The sequence below is a fragment of the Prionailurus bengalensis genome, chromosome C1 (genome assembly GCF_016509475.1).
Source record: "Prionailurus bengalensis isolate Pbe53 chromosome C1, Fcat_Pben_1.1_paternal_pri, whole genome shotgun sequence".
Classification (NCBI taxonomy): Eukaryota; Metazoa; Chordata; class Mammalia; order Carnivora; family Felidae; genus Prionailurus; species Prionailurus bengalensis.
In genome coordinates, this window is record NC_057345.1 from 103,443,816 (window position 1) to 103,452,028 (window position 8,213).

The 8,213-nt window shown below is 52.3% G+C and overlaps 1 long non-coding RNA gene, 1 other non-coding gene and 1 pseudogene across 2 annotated transcripts; 1 reads left to right on the forward strand and 2 right to left on the reverse strand.

The window, feature by feature from the left end:
- LOC122481039 overlaps positions 1–3,992 on the reverse strand; it is a 39,355-nt pseudogene extending 35,363 nt beyond the window's left edge.
- Positions 3,577–3,740, reverse strand: LOC122482393. The gene has a single exon (XR_006297175.1). It is a non-coding gene; the product is annotated as a U1 spliceosomal RNA (small nuclear RNA).
- A 67-nt stretch (positions 3,993–4,059) lies between the features above and the next one.
- On the forward strand, positions 4,060–7,627 carry LOC122481041. The gene is made up of 2 exons (XR_006296736.1): positions 4,060–4,560; positions 6,366–7,627. It is a non-coding gene; the product is annotated as an uncharacterized LOC122481041 (long non-coding RNA).
- The last annotated feature ends 586 nt before the right edge of the window (positions 7,628–8,213 follow it).

Genomic DNA, 8,213 nt, shown 5'->3' on the forward strand with positions numbered 1-8,213 from the left:
ATACAGGATCTCAACCTCAAAGAGACTCTGAACCCTGAGACAATGAGACACAACAAGACTACCTGACTATTCCAAGCAGGCCCCACAAACACCAGGTCACCGTGCAAACTACAACGCCCCAAACACCCTCCTCTTTTCGTAAGGAAATGACTGCTGACTCTCACCGCAGTCAAGACGGGCCCGTGCAGACTACCAGTGTTCAAGGTAGAGCAGACCCTGCTTCCTTCCAGCCTCCCCGCCATCAACCAACCACAGCCCCAATCCTGACATGTGTGGTTCTTTCTACCACTCTCTTACTGAGACCGTGGGGTGAGATATTTCCAGCTGTAATGATTATAAACCCCCACTTGTTTCTTAGGATGTACGATCCTGCTGATTTGGCTGAAGAGAAATCCGAAATTTCTCCTAAGGCTACGTTTCTCTAAGATTATGCCAGGGGAGACAGGGAACAATTTTTCACTCGTGGTTTGGCAGATTTCCCCAAGGTCGATGTACCTCCTCAAGGTAAGAGTGCTCACTGTACTTGATATTCTCTTATCTCTGCTCCTTTCCTAACATGGGAAATTAACATTTGCTAAGGGATAGAGAGTTACGATATATGGGCTTTCTCTTGCGTGGGATTTAATGAGAGCTGTCATCATCCTGAACTTGTAGGGAAGTGAGGACAAGGACCACAAGGTAGCAGGGAAAGGTGGCTCTGGGCTTTGGGAGTCACAAATGGGCACGTGCAAAAAGAACAATACGTGATTTTGGAAGACGTGCCAGCAAGAAATGTGGCCATAAAGGCCACTACGTATTTAATCCATGACCCACCAGTCGCTTTGCTCACAGATTATCCCTGTTTATCTTGGCCATGATGAGTGCTTTAAGAACACTCAGAGAATTGCATCAGACACATCCATCTGAAAAGGACACACATAAAATACTGCATCGCCAAATCAGACCCACCAAACCCACAAATCTTCTCTGGTATCAAGTTTGACGTACATTTTCAAGGATAAAATTAACTGTGTGAGGCGCAAGCAAAGCAACAAGAAATCTCGGACAACCAACACTAACTGCAAGAAACTTCTTCCCACCTTAGGACGTGTTCTGGCCCCGAGTTAACATAGGTGCTCTCTAAGTGCTGCATGAAGTCGTCACTTGTACCCAATGAATCTGGTTGAAGTCGATGAACCTGGTAGAAGTCATCTGCTAGGCTGATACTCACAGAACTGATGCGGCAGTTTCCAGGACACTAAGCTACATAAATCCACGGGCATATGTTTGAGTCCCTACAGGGTTCTGCTCACACGAGATCCCTCCCACTTACAGGCATGTCGTAGGTAAGGACTCTCCCTACACTAACTACCATGAGTGTGTTTGCCAAGAGGTTCCTCACTCGATGGTTATGCGGAAAGTTGACTGGGGTACCTTTCTTTCTTTCCAGGCCAGCGTCACTGAAGGAACTGAGAAACTGCAAGGAACCCAGTTCCTGTTCTTCTGTCCAAATTGTCTGGGTGGAGTGTTTAGGCTGAGCTTATAAATCAGCAGGAATCCAATTTTCTTCCTCCGAGAAGAGATACAATGGTTTCTCGCAGCATTGCTGATTGGGCAGTGCAAGTTTGCAGAGAGAGACAGAGAGAGAGAGCGAGCGAGTGAGAGAGATATCGCCAGGCATGTTATTTTAGCATTGCCATAGTCCTCCCACATTGTCCATCCCACTCCTGACAATGCCTGCTTTAAGCATCCTCTCTCCATTTCCCTTTATTACCTGCTTGACCTACATCCTTCCCCCAGTGAGGGAGCCAGCTCAGACGGTCTGCTTAACCTAGACTAGAGGTGGGCCAAGGAGAAGTGTGCCTGTGGCTAGAATGGGCTGCCTTCAGAGTGAGCCATAACGTGGCTACAAGCAGTTAGAAACCAGCCTAAAACACCGTTAGGAATAAGCAGGGCCAAACGCAATGGTATGGATTTTACGTTTCGTATTGATAGCAGCTTTCTTGTACAGATACATTTAGACTTACGGGAGCAGGGCATCAGACAAAATGAAAGAAAACTGTGTCAAGTGTGAAAGATACTAAGTTACCAAAGTTACATTGAGTTGTAGAATTGTTTTTTATCCTTTAGCCCCTCATTTCCACACTCAGAACCTAGAAAACTTTCTTCACTGCCCATGGAATTCAATGTGGACACAATTTAAACTATTAACCCAAACTTTCCTTTTTTTTTTTTTTCTTTTCCATAAACCTCGTTGAATACCAGGTATTGAAATGCCCACTCCCATGTTCGGTGAGACTAGTGAGGGCGGTAAGTAATGTGGTATATCCAGGTAATATTCTGTTTCTTGGCCTACTTCTGAACTCCGCGTGTCAACTGTTCTCCGCCAGGGGACCTCTGGCCACACACGGGAAACCCAACAAACTTAAAAGTGTAGGGTCTCTGCGTTGATCTTGAATTGGAATGTCAGTCAACACGTAAGATTCTCTCAGGGCTCAGAAAGGCTCTGGATCTGCAAGGACAAAGGTAGTTGCCCCATCCTTTCCTCAGGGAGAGTACCTCCAGATTTCCTGATTCAGGCACCTTATGACGGCCAAGCACATACCACGATTTCCACGTGAGGCAAAATGTTTACAGATGTGTGAAATGCCTTCCATATGCTCCAATCCCTGTGTGCATGTTTCCTGAGTTCCTGTTGTGTGAGAGTCCCCTTTCCCCCAACCCATGGGGACCCTGTGGGAACCCAACCAAATCCCCCTGTGATTCTTTTTGTCTTTTCCATATAATCCCCTCCTTTCAGAGTGTTTTTCTTCTCTTTTTTTTAATGGTTCTTATTTATTTTTTGAAAGAGAGAGCGCGCGCAGTGCAGAGAGGGAGCCAAGTAATGCAAAGCAGGCTCCAGGCTCAGAGCTGTGAGCCGGGAGCAGGAGGTGGGTCTTAAACTCAGGAACCCTGAGATCATGACCTGGGCCAAAGTGGGACGCTCAGCCACTCAGCTACCCAGGCAGCCCTGGAGTGATTTTCTTTTTTCTCTTTTTTTTCCCCAAAGACAGCTCTGAGTAGCACTGGCCTTAGGCTCCTGGGAGCTCCCTTGTACCTGCTGGCAGAAAATGGGGAAGCCAGGCAATGGTTGAGCACTGCAGCCCCACTTCCCTCCCCTCCTGCAGAGAAAGCACTGAGGCCATCCCTAAGAAATGCGAACACGTGAGGGGCCTAGGAGGCTCAGGTGGTTAAGCATCTGACTTGGGCTCCAGCTCATAACCCAGCTGAGGTCGTGGTGAGCTCCCACTTGCAGTCCTGGCGCCACGTGTGTGGTGAGACGTCAGAGCCCTCCCGCCCTTTTTACAAAGGCAAAACCGTAAAAAAGCCTTTGTAGCAGGATCAGGGTGACCAGTTCGAGCCCCCCAAGGGACATTGCTCCCACCGCCAAAAGTGAGACACAACCAACCACACAGGAGACCAATACCAAAGATAAGACAAGTAAAGAACTGCCTACAAAACTATTTACTCTCCTGTGAAAAGACTCCTAAAAGTAAGAAAAAGGAGAAAAACAAGGTAACGAAGCACTCAGACATCTGTCTTTGAAAGACCGCTGACCAGGGGAGAGCGCGAACGCAGTCCCCCACTACCACAAATTATGCAGTCGAGTTTCCCACATGTGGGGAAATCGCAGGGGTCAGCACGCCCGCAGTGCAATGGGCAAGCCTCGCCCTGGGAAAACCACCTTCCTGATCATGGTGTCTCCCCTGCCAGGTAAGTATGACTTCCTCCCCCTCCGCCCCAACCCAGCCTCACACGCACCACACTGTACACACACGGTCACTGGCCTCCCCGCACCCCAAAACCCTCCGCACCCACTCCCGTCTCAACCATCCTCACCCCACACACGTCGTCCTCACACAAGCCGAGCCACAGCTCGGGCACTTCCACAGCCCGGGGAATTCTACCGCCCGGTAGAATTCGACCGCGCCCACCGCGGCCTCATTTCCATAAGGCCACGCCCCGGTCACGGCGCAACGGCCCCGCCTCACTCCCCGCCCCGCCCCGCCTCACTCCCCGCCCCTCCCCGCGTCACCCGGCTCCACGCGCACGCCGTCTCCCTGCCCCCAGCTCCGCTCCCGCCCGGATCTCAGCGCTGAGGCTTCTCCTCTTCCTCCCGCCCCCCGCCTCCTTCCTCTCCTTGCGGGGCTCCTCCGTCTTCTCCCCTCCACACTGATTTGCTTCCCGCTCGTCTTCCCTCTCCATGCAGCTCCCGCAACGGCCCCTGCGCCCGTCGTGGCGCCCACGCGGCGGGCAGCACCGGGCCGACTGCGCCCGCCTGAGAGGAACACGAGGGAGGACGTCCCCCAGCCGGAGAAGCGCCCACACACCTCGCTCGCTCTGTCTCTCGCTCTGCCTCTGCCCAGAGCCCGGTTTGAAGGAGACACAGTGCGATGGCTCGACCTGAGGGGCTCAGCCGCCAAGCCAGTCCCCCCGCACCAGGGCTGGACACCAGAGCGGAGGGACCGAACGTCTGGCAGCTGGGGGCGCGCGATACCACACCTGTCGTTTGAGAACTGCCGCGTGCCTGCTGCTTTACAGGTGCGTTCGCGGGGCGGGGCGGGGCGGGGCGGAGCCGCGGCGCCCCCTGGTGGACGCCTGGGGGGGGCGCACCAGGATCCCCGCGTTGAGGCGGGGGCAGGTCCACGGAAACCTGCCTTGAGCTCACTTAGATCCTCCCCCCACTGCCAGAGGTCACAGCAGGGGTTAGTGGGGTCCCGGGCGCCCCACTCTGCCTCTGCCGTCCCTTCCTCCCCTCCTGCGCGCTTCCCTTTGAGGAGATTTCTGCCAGCAAAGTCCCCTTCCGTGGGGAAAAGCCAGGTCTGGAAAGCCAAGCAGCACCTACTCGGAAGAGACTAGTCCTGGGGCAATTTCCTGGTCCTGTCCCTGGCGTTCTGGTTTCTGATTTGCCTTTGTCTCCCTTGGGCCTTGACGTGTGCTTGACTTTTACTAGACTGCTGAAATTAGAAGAGACCTGGGGGGGGGGGGGCGGGCGTCTGACATTAGTTGTCACCTGAGTCAATAGTGTGGCGGTCCCCGGAAGGATGCCCCCTGCCTGGGAGGTCCCCAGCCTCATCCCGGATCCTGTGAAAATGATCCATCACACAGCCAACGGGCCTCTGCGAAGGTGCTTAGGTCAAGGACCCTGAGATGGGGAGATCGTCCTGGAATATCCGGGCGGCCCCCTGGGATTACAGGGGTGCCTTCAACCTGGAGGAGGCAGAGGAGGAGATGTCTGCCTGCTGTAGCTGGTGGTGCGGAAGATGGAGACAGAGGAAACCAGGGCGGGTGGGACACAGGCGCTCCCTTGCCAAAACCTCCCGACTGCACTGTAGTGAGGTTTCCCTGGATTAAATTGCTCAGTCTCCCTGAGCCTCCAGAAGGGGCGGTGGCCCTGTTGACATCTCCATCTGAGTCTGGTGAGATCCTTTTTGGGACTTTTCACCCACAGAACTGTCAGGTGACAAACGTGTGTCCTTTTAAGCCTCTAAGTTCGCGGTGAGTCGGTACCCCGGCGACAGACAACCCATGTCAGGTGTCTGGCTCATCACGTCAGCGGTAGTTAGATCTGCGGGATGGAATCAATTCTGTATAAATGCTGCAGGTCGTGAGTCTTAGGTGGTCCGGCCAAGCGCTGCTTTTCCCCGGTGAAGTGTTAGGTTAGGGACCTGCCGATGTGAGGTGCGCCAGGAGCGAAAGGTTCAGAAAGGATTCTCGGGGCACCTGGGTGGCTCTGTGGCTTCAGCATCTGACTCTTGCTCTTGGCTCAGGTCCTGATCTCACAGGTTTGTGAGATTGAGCCCAGAGTCAGGCTTTGTGCTGACAGCAGGGAGACCGTTGGGGATTTTCTCTCTCTCTCTCCCTGTATCTCTCTCAAAATAAATAAACTAAGAAACAAAACAAAACAAAGACTTCGTGAGACGTTCTCGGTGCAAAAAGGTGTTTATAAAAAGCGTGAGGACAGGACAGGGGGACAGGAAGAGCTGCACTGGGATTGTGAGGTGTGACTGGTTATAAAGTTTTAATTTGGGGGTGGGGGAGGATGGGGGCGTAGAGCCCAATGAAGTTTCCGTCAGGAGTTCCATACGTTCCAGAAGGCTTACAGGACCCTGGAGGTCTGGTTAGCCTCAAGCCGAGGTTGGTTTTTGCGTCCAGCAGAGCGTTAACATTAAGGCAGTTGTGAGTTCCTTGAGGAGGTCCTGTGTCAGCTATTGACCAGTGGGCTGCAAGGTGTAAGGAAATTGAATTGCATCTCCATTTCTTTTGCCTTTCTTCACCTCATCACCCGCCATCTTTTTTCTTTCCCTTCTTTTCTGTAACATTCAAAGTCTGTTCCCTGCACACAGGCTCAGCACGTTCTTATGCAAAGTGGAAGCCACTGGTGGTCACACAGATTGACTGTTCACTTTTCAAGAGTGGGCTGTGCTCCTTTCCCAAGGAGGGCAAGGACATAACCTACAAAAGGAAAAATACGGGAGAACCCCCTCCTCTCACAGCTACGTTTCTGTTGCGCACGTTCTCTTCAGGCACAGAGCTACTTTTCAGCATGTCACAGAGAGCGAACATGCAAGCATGGCATTTACGGCTTTCCCCCAAAAGTGATCTGTGACTGGATCGCGAGCAGACCTGAGCTTTATAGGGTGTCATAGGCTGTTGCTTTCGTAAATGTCACGGACATAAAACGAACTTTGTGGAAGCACCGAGTTCTCCTGAGTACTGATTCTGCGACCAGGCCCGGCAGCACAGGGATGGGGGAGGAATTGTCCGGATCCTGGAATAATCACGGGGCAGCACGGCCTCGCTCTGGGCTTCTGTGTCCTACTTGTTTACAGACTCGTCATCCGTTCTGCGGATTGGGCCAGCGAGTTGCTCTGTTGACAGCCAAAGGCACTCATGGGAAGACTTAAACAACCAAGTGTGACAGCACACGTGGGGTCACTCCGTCTACCATGAAAGTAGGACCCGTGTCTGCCTCAGGTGTGAGTCTTTGGATGGATCTATTTGTTACTGGAGGTGGTGGGGAGGATGGTGTTTGAGGGTTTTGTGGTTGCTGCTGTCTGTGTTGTTGAACTCTTTCTAGGAAATCATTGTGGAGCGATAGCTTTGTGTTAGGTCCTGGAAGGACGTGACTAAGACACTTGCTGAGGGTTAGTTGCAGATCTCGGTGCCACATTTGTGGAAGGACTTCCACGCTTTGCAGTTAAGATGCTCCCTTAAAGGAAACCAACTTCATTCATACCTTTGGGTCAGTGTTAGAGAGCAATATGTTGGAATTGGTCTGCAGCCCACTTGCATCAGAATCACCTGGGTTTGATGTAAGAAATGCAGATTCTGGGGCCTCATACCAACTACATCTCTTGGGGTTAGAGCCCCGGTGGTAGCTTCTGTGACCTCCATTGCCGACTCTAAGGCTTTCCCAACCTAAGACCCACTCTCTTTTACTTTTAGATTGGGGATTCTTACACAATGATCAAAGAAGCCCAAACTTTTTCCTTTACTCCAAAGACTTTAAACACTGGACCGTGACCTTCTTAGGGACAGTGTGACTTTGCTCCTCTCTCACACTCAGCCTAGAGATGGTGCCCAGATCGGAAATAAAGCAGCTGAAGAAAAATGTTTGATTTCTTTATACACTTTTTACTTTCATAGCCACCGAAAAGACTGTGTTTCATTTCCTCTAACAGACTTCCACCAGTTATGTTGCCCAAAACATATCGCTATAGCGACAGATAGAAATATCTATGATACATTTATACACACAGACACACGTTCTGAAGCACTGTGAAGACACAGACGAGGCTTTCACACAACTGGGGGCCTCTCAGGTGCCACTTAAGTATGATCACTGGGTTATCTTATAGAGGACTCTCGATGGGCTTGGTGTGGCCACGAGTCCCAGGTCCCCAGAGAGGACTTAGTTCAAAGGGGCAAGCGTAACTAGGCCGCAGTCATCGCCACACTTTGGAGGCCATAAACGGAAATAGGAGGCGCCAGGCTAAGTGGGACATTGCGCGTGGGAAGCCACCACTTTCGCCACGTGGATTCAAAGCACTCGGGTGCTGCAGTGTAGACGGACGCCCAGCCCACGCTGGCCGGGCTGAGCTGGCCCCGAGCAAGCGTACATCTGGGAGCAGTGCTGGCTGAGCCCCACTGTCCCTCAGGGCACCGCTGTCACTCGTGTGCTTTAGAACTGC